Source organism: Emys orbicularis, chromosome 7, assembly GCF_028017835.1.
Source record: "Emys orbicularis isolate rEmyOrb1 chromosome 7, rEmyOrb1.hap1, whole genome shotgun sequence".
In the NCBI taxonomy this organism is placed as follows: domain Eukaryota; kingdom Metazoa; phylum Chordata; order Testudines; family Emydidae; genus Emys; species Emys orbicularis.
The window spans coordinates 81,424,571-81,440,986 of NC_088689.1; the positions used below are offsets into that span (position 1 = coordinate 81,424,571).

The 16,416-nt window shown below is 50.6% G+C and overlaps 1 protein-coding gene and 1 non-coding gene across 2 annotated transcripts in view; both read right to left on the reverse strand.

The window, feature by feature from the left end:
- GNAI2 (G protein subunit alpha i2) overlaps positions 1 to 16,416 on the reverse strand; it is a 196,898-nt gene that overhangs the window by 140,632 nt on the left and 39,850 nt on the right. The window lies entirely within an intron of this gene.
- TRNAW-CCA (transfer RNA tryptophan (anticodon CCA)) lies at positions 15,150 to 15,222 on the reverse strand. Its single transcript has one exon. It is a non-coding gene; the product is annotated as a tRNA-Trp (tRNA).

Below are 16,416 nucleotides of genomic sequence, written 5' to 3' on the forward strand. Positions count from 1 at the left end.
GCCAAATTTCATTGGCACTGAGTCTGCGAGCACTAGGTCACAATGCCACTCAGGTCTGGCACGTCCGCCCCCCAGTCTTCATCTGTGAAGGGGCAAGCACACCAAATCTGAGTGACATTGCGACTCCGTGGGACAGACTGCAATGCCTGGAGGGAAAGACACCGCTACGGGGGTCCCGGACTTTATCTGAATTCATGATTACTATGAGCACTGGTCCCACCAGGCCAAAATCAGAGCCTCAGTTATGTGTATTAAGAAGTTGGAAAGGCCAAAACCAACTCAGTAGAAAGCCAGAAACTGACAGAGCCACCACTCATGGCCTTAGGATTATGGGAACGACACAGACAACATGCAGCTCCTCCTCACCACACCAAATACTGGAGTTATCCTTGTCTTTCTGCATCTCACATGGCTACAGTCTGGCCAATCCCAGAGAGACAAGATCTATCGCTACTGGAATAGCTGCTATAGTGTTTAGACTCTGCCCCTGCACTGTCACACCTCAAAGATTTACTTGGATAATTATGCTGCCCCACAAGCTATTTTACTGTTGCGTTGGTCCACTGCTTTATGACACAATATTTCATTTACTACACTTCTAGCTCGGCTGAAGCAGTATCATGCCCGGGACTGCACATGATTGATTGCAGCACAAAGGTAAAGCAGAGAGTAAATTTTTCCACAGGACCTCCATTTCTGCGTAAGCATATGTTTACCACCTGTAGTAACCTCCTGGCCTCTTGGAGCTCAAGGCTCCCATTTAACCCCTGCACAAACAAGTTCTCCAACTGTGGAGATGACACTGTAATGCATTTTCCTCTGATTTGACAGGCAGCGTTCTGCCCAATCCATTCATACTCAGCCAACACACACCAGGAAAAGACAGTTACCTTTTCCATAACTGATGTTCTTCGAGATGTGTTGCTCATGTCCATTCCACAATAGGTGTGCATTTTCGCCACATGCACCAGTGCTGGAAGTTTTTCCCCTAGCGACCCCTGGAGTGGCATCATTAAGGCACAGAATAAGGGGTGCTGCACGTTCCCCGCACCCTCAGTTCCTTCTTGCCCCAGACAACTCTGACGGAGGGGAAGGAGGGCGGGATATGGAATGGACATGAGCAACACATCTCAAAGAACATCAGTTACGGAAAAGGTAACTGTCTTTTCTTCTTCGAGTGATTGCTCACGTGCATTCCACAATAGGTGATTACAAGCTATATCTGTTGGAGGTGGGTAGTTCACAGACAGTTCACAGGAGCACAGCCCCGCCGAACCCCGCGTCCTCCCTGGTTTGGGAGATGATCGCATAATGCGAGGTGAACGTGTGAAACAATGACTATGGGGTAGCCCTACAAATGTCCTGGATGGGGACATGGGCCAGAAAGGCAGCCGACGAGGCTTGTGCCCTAGTCGAGTGTGCCCTCACAATCGGCGGGGGGGGGGGGGGGGGACTCCCGCCAGGTAGTAACAGGTACGGATACACAAGGTGATCCAGTTGGAGAGCCGCTGAGTGGAGACCGGTCAGCCTCTCATGGGTTCAGCCAAGGCTTGTGAGGACTTCCTGAGTGGTTTTGTATGTTCCAGGTAAAAAGCCAGAGCCCGTCTCACATCCAGCATGTGGAGGCGGCGCCCCTCGCTGGACGTGTGGGGTTTGGGACAGAGCACTGGCAGGAAAATGTCCTGACCCATATGGTAGGCAGAGACCACCTTAGGGAGGAACGAAGGATGTGGTCGGAGTTGGACCTTATCCTTATGGAACACTGTGTACAGGGGTTCGGAGGTCAGGGCCTGGAGTTCCGAGACCCGTCTAGCAGACGTGATCGCCACCAGAAAGGCTACCTTCCACGAGAGGTGCGACCAGGAGCATGTAGCTAGCAGTTCAAATGGAGGACGACCAGTTAACCTTGCCAGCACCAGGTTCAGGTTCCATTGCAGGACTGGAGGCCTAACAGAGAAAGAGGCGATCCAAACCCTTCAAGGAATCGGCCAGTCATGGCATGGGAGAACACCGTGTGGCCCTGCACTGGCGGGTAGAAGGCCGATATGGCCGCCAAGTGCACCTTGACGGACGAGGGCGCTAGGCCATGGGCTCTAAAGGTGAAGGAGATAGTCTAATATAAGCTGAATCAGAGCAGCCACAGGCGAAACGCCCCGATCAGCGGCCCACCGGGAAAACCAAGACCACTTCGCCAGGTAGGGCCATGTGCTTTCCAGGAGGATGCGCTGAACCCCTTCCGAGCAAGTCCTCTCCTCCCGGCCTAACCATTGAGCAGCCACGCCATGAGGCTGGGGTGGAGGAGGCGACCCTGGTCCTGGGATAGCAGGTCTGGGCGGGATGGCAACGGCCACAGCGGGGTGACTGCCAGGCTCGTGAGAGTCCTGTACCAATGTTGCCTGGGCCAAACCAGGGCAATCAGGAGGACCCGGGCCCTGTACGTTTTTATCTTTTCCAAGACCTTGCCGATCAGCGGAATAGAAAAGCTGGCCCGACCAGGACAGAAGGAAGGTGTCGGAGATGGCGCCCATGCCCAACTCCCCCCCAGAGAAGCGGGGACACCAGCGGTTCTGCCGTGTCACGAACAGGTCCACTTGGGGAGTTCCCCACGTTTGGAAAATCCTGTGCACCACCTATGGGTGCAGTGACCACTCGTGCTGAGCGGAGAAATCTCCGCTCAGGCGATCCGCCCGAGAATTCCTGGCGCCCAGTAAGTTGTGGGCTTCTAGGTAAATATCATGGGCTATGCAGAAATCCCACAGCCTGAGGGCTTCCTGGCAGAGAGCTGAGGAACGGGCCCCACCTTGCCTGTTGATGTAGAACATCGAGGCCGTTTTGCCCACGAGAACCCTGACCACTCTGCTCTCCAGATACGAGCGGAAGGCCACACATGCCAGACGGATCGCCCTGAGCTCCTTGACATTTATATGCAGGGCAAGGTCCTGCGTGGACCACAGACCTTGGGTCTGGATGTTTCCCACATGGGCTCCCCATGCCAGGTCCAATGCATCGGACACCAACTCCACAGACAGGGGTTGTGACCATGCTAATGAGCTCCCTTAGGGTTTCGAATCTGTCCAGTGGGAGGGAGGCAGGCCCCAGCCGACGTCGTGTCCAGAATTGCCCCAATGAACTCTATGCGCTGCACCAGGACTAACGTGGACTTGGTGTCATTTACCAACAGGCCCGGCGTGGTGCATGTGGACAGGAGGAGTGATACGTGATCCTGCACCTGCGACCTGGAGCTGCCCTTGACTAGCCAGTTGTTGAGGTGGGGGAAGATCTGGGGACACACACACACACACACACACACACGACGTCGGAGGTAGGCCACTACCACAGACATACACTTTGTGAATACTCTGGGAGCAGTGGACAGGCCAAACAGGAGGACAGTAAACTGGTAGTGCTCCTGCCTAACCATGAAACGGAGGAACCGCCTGTGTCCCTCGAATATATTAATGTGGAAGTACGCATCCTGCAGATCAAGGGCGACGTACCAGTCCCCGGGACCCAGGGAGGGGATGATGGAGGCCAGAGAGACCATGTGAAACTTGAGCTTTACCATGTACTGGTTCAGGCCTCACATGTCCAGGATGGGCCTGAGTCCCCCTTTGGCCTTTGGGATAAGGAAGTAGCTGGAGTAGAACCCCTTGCGTCTGAACTCTGCTGGCACCACTTCCACAGCTCCTAGGCCAAGAAGCCACCTCACCACCTGCTCGAGCAGGGTCTCGTGAGAGGGGTTCCCGAGGAGGGACGGGGATGGAGGGTGAGTGGGTGGGGTAGGGTAGAGGTAAACTGAAGGGTGTAGCCCCGGAAGACTGTGTTGAGGACCCATGGGTCTGAGGTCAGCCGCGACCACTCTGGGAGAAAAGCACACAACCAGTTGGAGAAGGGAAGCTTTATTACGGGTGGATCCCTGGTATGAACTGGTAAGTCGCCCCCGGGCGTTTCACTGCCTGTTTGCCCTTGGAGGGCCCAGGTTGCCGTTGCGGGCATTGTTTTTTTTTTATAGTCCCTTGACTTTTTATAAGGGGGCTCATATCTAGAGTAGGTGGCCTGGGTGAGAGCCTGCTGCGGTTTGAACTTGGTCCTGGCCGGGGCCAGGACATAGAGGCCAAGGGTCTTTAATGTTGTGCAGGAATCCTTCAGACCATGTAACTTCACGTCTGTCTGTTTCGCAAACAGGGCCTTGCCATCAAACGGAAGGTCCTGTAAGGAGTTCTGTGCCTCGCTGGACAGCCCAGACAGCAGGAGCCACGACGCTCTCCTCATGGACACCACGGAGGTCATAGACCTTGCAGTCATATCTGTGGCATCCTAGGCTGCCTGCAGGGCCGCCCTGGCGGCAGCCGTACCCTCCTCCACCAGAGCCTTGAACTCTTTTTTGTCACGCTCTTCAAGGGAGTCCTCAAATTTGGACAGAGCTCCACAAATTGAACTCGTATCTACCCAGCAGGGCTTGGTGGTTCACCACTCTCAGTTGGAAACTCAAGGACAAATAAACCTTTCTACCGAATAGATCTAGTCTCCTCGAGTCCTTATTCTTAGGAGTAGGGGCGGGTTGGCCTTGCCTCTCCCTATGGTTGACCGACTCAACCACTAGAGAGTTGGGGGCAGGGTGGGTATACAAGTATTCATGCCCCTTGGCGGGCACAAGATATTTCTATTCTGCCCTCTTAGAGATGGGGGGCAAGGAAGCTGGGGTTTGCCACAAGGCGTTCAAGATCTGACACCCCTTCATGGAGTGGGAGAACCACCCTGGCCGGTGCTGAAGCCAAGAGGACGTTGAAGAGGGAGTCTGAGGGTTCCTCCACCTCCTCGGCTTGTAGGTTGAGGCTTGATGCCACCCTTTTCAACAACCCTTGGTGTGCTTTAGAGTCCTCCTGCGGGACAGGAGGAAGGAGGGGCCGTGATCACCTCATCTGGGGAGGATGGGGGCATGGTACTCTGCGTCCGCACTGGTGCCGCAGGCCCCACCACTTGGTCCCCTTCTGAGCGCGGGACCTGGGATGAACACTCCACCAACTCCTTTCTGGGCGGCTGAGAAAAAGGGAGGCCGACGGTATCTCCGAGGCTCCAGCCACCGAGCAAGCCACCACCAGGGGCTGCGTCGTGGGCCACGGGGCCCACTGGTACCATGGCGCCGGCCAAGGGGTCCAATGCCACTGCACCTGCTGTGGCACCGGCAGAGCGGGCTGTCCAGCCTGACTATCCTGGCCCATCGACTGACGACTGCGAAGAGAGGCCAGGCTGGCATACGATCTACCGCTATCCCGGGACTGGGATGAATGGTGGCATCGGGAACGATGCCGACCACAAGACAGTGATTCCCGGCGTGGAGGAGCAGGAGTACCGCCGGTAGCAGCTGCTCTGCAAGAGGCTCCAATGGGCGGATCCACGACGGCGAGGTGCCAGCGATCGATGCCTGGGGCTGCGGGAGCGATGCCGCGGCAGGGACCTCAAGCGAGACAAAGAACGGGAATGGCATCGATGTTCGTACCGCAAAGGGCTACAGTAGGTTCTGGGAGACAATGACCTCCAGTGCCATCTGTCCCTGTCACCAAGGGGCACTCTCTCCTCGCGAGGTCTACGTTCCCTCGAGGTGGAGCGGTGCCTGGATCCCCTGCCAGTCGGTACCCAGCCAGCCAATCTGGTGGGAGTCGACAGGGACCTGCATGGACTGCACACGGGGCGGTCACTGAACGGGGAACGGCGTCAGGAACCTTCCCTAGGCCGTGAACAGTACCGTCCAGGCAGCGACTGCGGGGATCCAAGCGGTGGCTTGCCTCTGGACTGGGGAGCCAACAGCAGTGGTGCCACCGGTACCGGCAGAGACAAACGTCTCGAGCTGCCTGCAGGGCCTCTGGCGTGGAGGGCACCCTAATGTGGCCACTGACATCCAGGGAGGCCGGCTCAGACTGGGCCGGGCTACTCCGCTCAACTTGAGTTGGAGGCCGATGGGGACTGAGAACTGCCCAGCGTGGATCTAGTCTCTCCCCCGGTCTTGCTCCGGTGCCTCGGCGGAGAAGACCTCTTCTTCGCCTTCTTGGAATGTCCCGTGGACGGGGAGCGGTGCCAGCTGGTGGAGGGCACCACAGGGTCGCAACGCACCAATGCCGCGGTGCTCGGTGCCGACTCGGAGCGGAGCAGCGGTGTTGGGGTTAAGGTCAACTCCATCAAAATGGCTCGGAGCCAAATGTCCCGCTCCTTCTTGGCCCGAGGTTTGAAGGCTCTGCAAATCTTGCAGCGATCGCTGAGATGGGTTCCCCCAGACAGCGTAAACAGCCCGCGTGCGGATCACTCACGGGCATCGGCCGCTTGCAAGTGTCGCACGACTTAAAGCCCGGGGCATGGGGCATGCCCCGACCCGGGCACACTAAGCTAATTCTAACTAAACTACTTTTTAACTACAGATACCACTAACTATGAACTAACAGAGTCCAAGAGGGAAGCTACAGCAGAGCTGGAGCAGAGGAGTTCTGAAGCACCTACACTGGCAGCAAGAAGGAACTGAGGGTGGGGGGAGCGTGCAGCGCCCCTTATACCACACCATAATGGCGCCACTCCAGGGGTCGCTAGGTGCGCTCCCCTACTGGTACTGCTAGGGGAAAAACTTTCGGCACCGGTGCACGTGGTGAGCACACACACTTATTGTGGAATGGACATGAACAATCACTCGAAGAAGAGGAGAGATTTGACTGGCTGGCAAAGTTTCTACCAATGCAGGTACTCGATATAACAAAGGGCACATCAAGTGTGAGCAGCCAAACGTTACTAAAATAGAACAAGCCACTTTCTAAAGCAATGCTGGCTACTTTCAGTCCTCAGCCGGCTGAAGGCATCTGGCCTCAAAGTTTGAGAGTTATCTCAGAGCAACTCTAAGAGCACATCTAGCTTTATAGAACGAATCAGCTGGTCAAGGAAAAGATGGAGAAATAAGCCCCTTAAAAGGTTTCTGAATACTCAACCAGCAGTGTCTTTAGGCAATTCAGGGGCCCTGTCCCCAGTATGCTAACAGCACTCCCAGTATACGACACCCTGCTGTACTGGTTCAAGCACAGAGCTGGGAACAGCAGGCCTGGGTCTGTTCTTGGCTCTGCCATTAACTCAGGGAGTGAACGTGAGCAAGTCACTTAGGAAAACTGTGGCCCAGAGAAGTTATCTACATAATGGGGATAAGACTCGCTTATCTCAGAAATAAAGGCCCTGAGGAGAAGATAGCAGCAGCAGCCGCCATCCTAGAAGTCATGTGCATGCTCCAGAACCAAAGGGTTTCATTTCTCTCAGTTTCAATAGCTGTAGACTCTATTTTCATCATTAGCTGGAGCTTTATCAAAGCTCCTTCCCTCCTCAGCTCACCTCTACCTGCGGGCAAACCCCACATACACTCACTCTCTCTCACACACACACTCTGAGCACCAGGGTCACAGCTGCTAAAATCATTACTTCTAGGGATGAAAGCAAGGGTCAGAGAGCCACAGGGCTGGGGGGAGGGACAGGAATGGGACAGGCTCCAACATTTTTATCCCTCACTGACCTATCTTCTCCCTTCCTTTTCCTTGATCCCTGGGGCTCACATTGAGCCCTGGGAGCACAAGTAGGAACAAATGGGATGAAACTGAGCAACATTTACACCTGAGGGAGGGTGGGGGGGGGGGAAGATGGGGGAAAGTCAACATGAAATCTATTAGATGGTGAAATATATTCTCTGCAGAAAGAATGAGGAGTACTTTTGGAACCTTAGAGGTTAACAAATTTACTTGGGCATAAGCTTTTGTGGGCTAAAACCAGCCCATGAAAGCTTATGTCCAAGTAAATTTGTTACTCTCTAAGGTGCCACAAGTACTCCTCGTCCTTTTTGCTGATACAGACTAACAAGGCTACCACTCTGAAACCTATTCTCTGCAGGGAAGCAGAGAAAACCCCACTGATTGCTACATTTTAAAGTGAACAGAACAAAGCACTAGGAGAACATATGCTGACCATTCACCCTCTAAGGGGGGTGGACTAGGTGAGACCTGATTGATCTGGCCCTTTCCTTCCTTAGGTCATATGCTATCCAGTCATGCTGGAGGAGTACATTAGCTGACTATTTCTGCTAAAATTGTAAGAGAGCAGGGCCCCATTGTGCTAGGTACTACTCATGCATAATAAGAGAGACAGGTCCCTGATCCTTCCTAAGCTTACAGTTTAAATAGACAAGGCAGTCAATTCCCATTTTTCATGTGGGGACCTGAAATCATGCATTAACTGACTTGCCCCAGGTTGCATAGGGAGTCTGTGGAAGAGCTAAAACTGAATCCAGATGTCCTGAGTCCCAGTCTAGTGCATTAGACACAGCCATCCTCTCCAGAGAGAAAAACTGTTAACACTGATATTTTGCATCAGTAGGCTTCAGGGTCAACACTCTATTGAGCTGAATGAGGTTGTTTGCACCTTTCTTAAGGAGGTACCATAAGGAAATGCCTGCAGGCTTGGGAAGACCAAAAAAAGGGAAACCCGGCCGCCCAAAGGTTTTTCCTCCAGAACCGCCACCGCTCTGAAATAAAATGCCTACAGCTCTACACTTATTGATGAAGTCACCAGAAAAGCGCTGGTTTGGCATCCAAACTCCTTTTGAGTCCTGGATGAAAAGTACATCATTTCCCATTTCAGTGGATCTTAAAGCCAGCACTCAGTCTGAACTGATTTTCGCAATCCCAGTGGCAAAAGGTGCCTGTGGCACTGCAGAATCCAGGAGCGGATCACTGCTAAAGGCAGAGACTGGCTGAAGAAACAGCCTTCCCTGCAAGTACGACTGCTTTGCCATGCCCACCACTCCCCCTCCTCAGTCAGGCCCTGACTCCCTGTGGAGAACAAAGCTCCCCGCTCCCTTTTCTCCTCCCCTTTCCGGCCCACGGCTCTTCCCTACAGCACTGTGAAACAGGATGGGTTCCACTCCCAGCGGCTGGAGAAGATCAGCATTCCAAGGGAATTAAGTCATCCTAAATCCCCACCAGACAATACACTCAGAGGCTCCTCTGCTCAGAGGGCTGCAATGGATTATTCTTTTTTTTGGCTTTCTATCCGGGGTCACCATGCTGGAGGCAGGAGGGATACCTCACTGTACAAAATCTTTCATGAGTGACTTCAGTTGCCAGGTTTTTGGTGATGGTCCCCGCACCCCCCAAGAAAGGCATCAATGCAAATTAACACTGTGAAGCATGGAATAAACATGCCTGGCACATCGCGCTACTGCACAACAGTATGGTACATTCCTTTTCAACCGCTAATTTCAGGGGAGACGGTCACTGGTGGAGGAGAGCTCAGAGCCCTCACCCTGCATGGATTCTAGCCAGCCAGATGTTAAAGGAAACTATCAGCTAGCACACAGCAGCCTTCTGCTTCAAAGGTGCTGGCAAACTAGAGCGGTCCTCTTCTAGAGGCTATGAGGAAACTCCCTCTCCTACATGAGATCTAAGGGCTTGTAGGCAGGCAGGCAGACAGGTTGTACTGCTTTAAGTAAAATTAAAGCACTACAACTGCCCTAGCGCAGACAGTTGTACCAGTATAAAGGTGCTTATAGCAGGACAGCAATTCCTCTATGGGAAGGGGAATAAGCTACATCAGCATAACGATACAACAGCATCCACACTAAGTGTAGCTATTTCAGTAAAAAGTTATCTAGGGCTCTGTCCCTAGAAAGGGAATAAGAGCAATAAATTCTCCTCAATCTAGTTACATTGACTGGGCTGGGACTCGTGGGACCTGGGTTCTATTCCCAGCTCAAACACTGGCCTGCTGGATGACCTTGGGCAAGCCACCTCTCCGTGTCTCAGTGTCCCCATCTATAAAATAGGAATAATGATACTGACCTCCTTTGAGATCTATTAATAAAAAGCACCAGATGAGAGGTGGGTATTGTTAATGCATCTTTTCCCAGATTCAGTCCTGTACTTGTATTAGTGAATAATAAAGCTTCTGATGTGAGGGCAGAAAAGCACATGACAGTTCTACCATTTGTGCCTTTCTCCATAACTTATTGCTCCCTGTTTAGTTCCTACAGTAGCCCATATTGGATTCCCTGATAAGCAAACCACAGTGGCCAGCATGTTTCAAATTTTATTTCCTTACATAAAAGGTTTGCAGATTCTAGGGGTATTCAAAAATTATTTTATAAAAATGTAATAAAGATGTATTAATAAAAATCAAAACCCATCTTTCCGCATTGCAAGTTCTACCACTTGTTTGCCCATGTTTAAAAAGCAGGACACAGCATCCACATAAGATTTATTATTTCCGATGAAAAAAAAGCTAAGATGCCTGCAAAGTGACGAATGCTGGAGGTAGAATCACAGGGCCTTGCCAGGTGAGTTTCTGTCTCTGCCTGCTCCAGCCAATGTGAACCTTACCACCCTCCACCCACTCAGCTGCACTTCCTGGAACTTCCATAGTCTCTCCTGTTTCACATGGGAGTGCAAGAGAACCAAGAGATGCTCGGAAGCACTGCCCAGATCCCCAGAACACAGTGAATGACATCCATTTATTATCTATGAGATAGGTATATCTCCATAACTGGAAGGGACCTTGAAAGGTCATCGAGTCCAGTCCCCTGCCTTCACAGCAGGACCAAGTACCATCCCTGACAGATTTTTGCACAGATCCCTAAATGGCCCCCTCAAGGATTGAACTCACAACTCTGGGTTTAGCAGGCCAATACTCAAACCACTGAGCTATCCCTCCCCCCTGAAAGGGAAGGGAACAATTGCCTGGATGACTGCATGGGAGTGGAGGAAGGGGCAGTATTTCCCGGATTTTAAGCAGCCCTGTCTCAGAAGAAAAAGGCATTTCCAACTCAGAGAAAAGCCCTCGAGCAAGCAGAAGTGTAGAAACCCTTTTTGCCGTTTTTTCCTTTTCCTGCTATTCTTCCTCAGTCACAGGTGTGGGGCCTTTTTAGGACCAAAGCATTCAGCCAACACCAGTAGCAAAGAAATTGATTTCCCTGCCGTTGAGCTTCAGGCCCCAACTACCCCAGCGCACAGAGAAACTCAGGTGGGAAGGGTATCGCAGTGTGAACCTGCAGTCTGAAAGGTAAGAACCAATCAAGTGCCCAAGCAGGAACAAGTCTTAAAGGGTCTGTCTTCACTGCACAGTTAACCAAGGCTCTTCTGTGGGTTTTAGCCCAACACCCCCTACCACCTGCACAGAAAAACCTCTGACCCAGGCTTGGAGATACTATAGGCTCACACTAGCTGGCCTGGCTGGGGATGCAGGTTAGAGCCCAGGCTCCACTTGGGTGCTCAACATGCAAGCTACCTCTGCAGTGAAGATGTACTCTGAGTCCTCTTCCATTCTCACCTACTTACAATGAAGATCACATCTATGATCCCAGTGAAGACTGCACTGGAGTCCCAGGTCATTTCTTACACTGCTTTACACCAGTCTCCTTCCACTGATTTCACTTTGAACCAGAGCATGAGAGGTCAGCGAATAGCTGTTCCTTAAAATGAATTTGAAGCTGGCGAAAGTGCCAAGTCAACATGATTAGAAGCAAAATACTTGGCACAGAACAGATAAAACAGTGGTTGTGCAAGCTTTCCTCTCAAACCTGTCTCCCACAGATGGGAGGAGATCAGCTCCACAGGCTAGCACGAAGGAGTTCAGGATCTACAGCAGTGTTTTTCAACCTTTTTTTGGGCAAAGGCACACTTGTTTCATGAAAAAAATCACGAGGCACACCACCATTAGAAAATGTTAAAAAATTTAACTCTGTGCCTATATTGACTATATATAAAGTAATTCTCTTGAATAGGAATCAAATAAACACAAAGAAAGTATTTTATAATTACTTTATTATGAAATAGTAAGTAAACAGAAATATGAAAAATTATAAAATACTTTATTCAGTGCGCAACCTGGGTTTAATATTTTTTTCCCACGGCACACCAGGCAACATCTCGCGGCACACTAGTGTGCCGCGGAACAGTGGTTGAAAAACACTGATCTACAGCCCATGGGCCACCTTGCTGACAGTCTCAGGAGCCAAGAAGCCAACGGTGCTGCCAAAAGCGGCTCATGTCCCACCAAGGAATAGAAAGAGTTCTGGATTCAAAATAGCGACTAGAGCAGGGATCGGCAACCTTTCAGAAGTGGTGTGCCGAGTCTTCATTTATTCACTCTGATTTAAGGTTTCGCGTGCCAGTAATACATTTTAATGTTTTTAGAAGGTCTCTTTCTATAAGTCTATAATATATAACTAAACTATTGTTTTATGTAAAGGAAATAAGGTTTTTAAAATGTTTAAGAAGCTTCATTTAAAATTAAATTAAAATGCAGAGCCCCCCGGCCCGGTGGCCAGGACCCGGGCAGTGTGAGTGCCACTGAAAATCAGCTCGCGTGCCGCCTTCGGCATGCGTGCCATAGATTGCCTACCCCTGGACTAGAGGTAAAAGACCCAAGTTTATAAAAGAGGATCTGTCCATAAGGTGGTCAGTCAGAGAACTAAGATGGCTGCTCTAAACCCTATAGAAAGACTTTCTCAGGGCAGATTTTGCCCTGATCCTGCAGTGAAATCTGCCTGGGTGGGACCCCTGCACTCCTACGTGAGCTCCTGCGTGGGTGCAGGGGTCCACCCACATAGATCATTCCCCAGGATCAGGGTCTTCACCATTTCCACCAGCTGGCACTCCGCAGTTTTCACCACTCAGATTGACCTCTCTCTGAAGCACAAGGAATTTTCTTTTTTTGTTTTTTGGTATTTTTTAAAAAACATTGAGGGAGCAGATGGCTGGATCCGAAAGGCAATGTTAATCTTTTAACAACACTTTGTCAGCAAGATAAATTATTTAGTTCCAATATATTTTGGACACTGTGATTTAAGCTTTTAAAGCTTCCTTTAGTACAGTCATGACATTTAATGCAATATTTATATACTCTCACTTCCAGCGGCCCGATGCCAAGATCTGGTTGGAGTGGAGCTCCTCCAAAGACCTTATCTTGCTACCTAATTAGCAACTCAGTGCATCAGTGAGTGTTCACCCCTAGAAGAATTGGGACGTATCTATTTAGTGAGAAATGCAGGGAGGAGTTTCCATAAAACCTCCACAGAAGTTACTGCCAGTTCATTCCCTCTTCCACCCTCCCATAACGTGGCATATGGTCATGTACATGCGCCCTTAACGGTTTCCTGCCTGTAACCAAACCACATGTGGCAAGTTAAGCAACACCTGGATCATGGTAAGTCTGCACAGTCAAAGCTAGACACAACCTTGGTTATAAGGCAGACTGACCCTCCCACTCCAAATGTACCAAATCTAGACCAATCTGCCTAGAGTTTCTCATGTGTGACTTTTCAGCTGAACTGCAGAGGAGATGGGAAGAGGGATTGGAGCTTTATTACTGCTGATGTTGGAGCTAGTAATGCAGAAGGGGTGCCTCAGGTTGAGTTACAACTCCTCAGCTGCTTTGCAGTGTGGTTGCTCTCACGCGAGCTAGGCACGCTCAAGTGGAGTCACAGGCGCCAACTTTTGTTGGCGCCGATGGGAGCTCACCCCCACCCCCGCCCCAACTCCACCCCTTTCCTGCCCCTATTGGATCCCTCCCAAATCCCCGCCCTGGCTCCGCCTCTTCCCCAAGCGCGCTGCGTTACTCCTCCTCCCCCTCCCTCCCAGGCTTGCCACGCGAAACAGCTGTTTCGCAGTGCAAGCGCTGGGAGGGAGGGGGGAGAAGCAGAACGCAGTGGCCCACTCAGGGGAAGAGGCTGAGGCGAGCTGGGGCGGGTCGGGGAGCTGCCAGTGGGTGCTCCACACACACCAATTTTTCCCCGTGGGAGCTCCAGCCCCGGAGCACCCACGGAGTCAGCACCTATGAGTGGAGTAAATGCAGCCAGCTGTTGCAGCAAAGACACGCCCATAGAAAGTTTAGTTGGTGCAATGTTGCATTTGCCTCTCAAATACATGGGATATTCTCTGGGTTTATAAACAGCGCTGCAATGTCCCTGGCTGGGACTCACTTGGGGCTCCTAATTGCTTTAGGATCCAAGGACCCTCCTACAGCTTCTGGAATTAGGTTTTTTAACTTCTGCAGGACCAGAGAACCCCTGGGGCCTAGACCTTCGACTCCTGCAGAGTTTACAAGAGCTATAAGCTTCTGGGATCTAGTGGCCTGTGGGTTTTGAGAGGACCAAAGAGCCTCATCCGGGCCAGGGAGCATGGAGCACTTCAGAACTCCACTAGGCTGGGACTCCTATAGATCTTACATTCACCACAGGAGTAAAGGCTTTAGCTCTGCAGAGCAAGACACAAGTTTTACAGACACACAGCAAGTGGAACTTTGACCAGAAGCAATGACAAGCGTTAACTGAACCAACTGTTCCATGGCAAATGACCGCAATTTGGAAATGAACAGTCACACACATTCACACAGAATTCCAAGGTCCCTGTCCTGTTTACCATCAGAAGGCTAAGGCACACAGCCCAGGACAACAGTCCAGATATGGCAAAGGGTGGAGACACCACAGCTAAAGGGAGCAATGTGAGGAAAACTAGAAAAGGAGCAGGAACCTAATGTAAAAGAAGCAAGTGGCTGTTCGAGAAGGCAGCCGGGAGAGGAATCGAAGGGAGCGATTGAGAAAGGATACAGAGGAGCACAATGGGACCGAGGGTTGGACAAAATGAGAACAGATGAGATGGGTGAGAATCGTTGAGAGCTTGGAAAGATGAGGAGCTTGATGCGGAACTGGATAAAGGGATTTCAGGAAGGGAGGAAGCCAGCTGGGAGGCACGTAATATGATTGGCAGAGCAGGAGAGGGGAATTATGGGAGATCAATCTTGGTTCATTGCTTTGATAGAACAAATGCCTGGCTGAGGCACTGATCTCCATTCATTCACTCCCAAAACTGAGTGGAAGGGTGACATGCTGCAACGACCAACATGATTTTAAACTTGACCTGGGAATGCATTAGCAGATAAGCAAAGGGGATAATAATAGAAGGACTCAAGACTATGGTGAGAAATGAACCTGGCAGTGCAGCTCTGTACAAGCTGGAGGCAACGCATGCAGGGAGACCCGCAGGAAGACTATGCCAGTGGTGTAGTCCAGATACAACACACGAACTAAGATTTTATAATGGAGAAAGTAAAGAGGCTGCTCATCTTGGCAGTCACCTGCCTGACCCCAATGTGATTTGAACACACAACCTTCTGATCTGGAGTCAGATGCGCTACCGTTGCGCCACGAGTGCCACAAGCAAGGCTGGACAAAGGCCGGGGCAGGGCACTAGCCTAGGACTTGGGTTCAAACCCCTGCTCCACCAGAGACTCCCCATAAGACCTTAGACAAAGTCACTGTGTGCCACTGGCCTCAGCTCCTCATCTGTACAATGGGGATAATAGCCAGGCCCTGTCTCACAGGGGTGCAAGAGGAGAAATATGCTAACGACTGCGTGGTGCTCAGATACTACAGTAACAGGGGCCATATATGTACCCAAGATAGAAAGAGAGAGGAGCCAGCTATGCAAGCTGGAAGAGACTATGGCCCTCCACATTGCTCCCCGCAGACATTATAAGAAGGTTGGTCTCTAGTCTTATGACATTACAAGTGTATGAACTGCTACCCAGCGTCCTGCCTCCATATCCATCTGGGCTCCCCATACACACAGAGGCTCACACAGGGCAGCCAGGTCCTCCTGTACGTTGGATGGCAAAGCAGTTGTCTTAGGTAACAGAGTCGCAGTACAAATTCATGGCAATAAAAGAAAGGAAGCAGCAGCTGCTAGTGGATGAGAAAAGACTATTTTCTGGATTGCCTTATGGTGCAGTAATGTTTTCCCTGGCATGATACTACTACAAAATCCAGGCACAGATGGCACTGGTTGCAACGCAAAACTGAAAAATATTTCTTATTTATCAGCTACAAGTTCAGGTTAGACTGTGGAGCACGTGTGGGGAGAGATATAATAGATAATGAATTAACATCTTCAGATATGATCGTGCCTTTGCATGTTTTTATCAATACTTCTCCAAGATTAGTTTTTGGATTTCTAATATCAGGGATGAGTTGAAAGAACCAGAATTAAACATTTAGCAAGTCATCTGCTTCCATTTATGGGGAAAAGAAATTACCAATGTATATTTAAATCATTCAAGGTTTCCTTTAATTCTTAGACATAAATCTTTAGATTTGGATTGCTCTGGAAAAGGACTGGAATTTAATCTGCCAATGACTTACGACCGTGTCTTAATGCACAGCATAAAATTACTCTTAAATTTTCAGCATATCATAAGTATCACCTGAGCAGAACTTTTCATTCTAGATCAGAAATAGCTACAGAATGCTATATGGAAGCAGGGTTTATGTCCATCATGAAGTTTGGAGTACTAGGACAATCTGGGATTAATTATTTGGTTTTATTAGATACAGCTGGTTTAAAAACATAA